The sequence below is a fragment of the Cephus cinctus genome, unplaced genomic scaffold (assembly GCF_000341935.2).
Source record: "Cephus cinctus unplaced genomic scaffold, Ccin1 Ccin1_scaffold1444, whole genome shotgun sequence".
Lineage (NCBI taxonomy): Eukaryota > Metazoa > Arthropoda > Insecta > Hymenoptera > Cephidae > Cephus > Cephus cinctus.
The window spans coordinates 15,996-16,233 of NW_014333821.1; positions in this window are offsets into that span (position 1 = coordinate 15,996).

Below are 238 nucleotides of genomic sequence, written 5' to 3' on the forward strand. Positions count from 1 at the left end.
TTAATAATAAGTACCTGAAGAGAATCCTGATCAAGAGTAAAAACATCATAACAGTAAGCACAGTCTTTTCTTTTTTAGAAATTACTTATTGGGAAAGTGGTGTCAAACAAACAAAGAAGACCCAAATGATAGAATTAGAACGTCGTATTACGTTAATTACTATAATTATAATATACCCTTGCATTTTACCACTGATACTTTTTGACGCTTACACAAATCGTAGACATTAAGCTCGTTC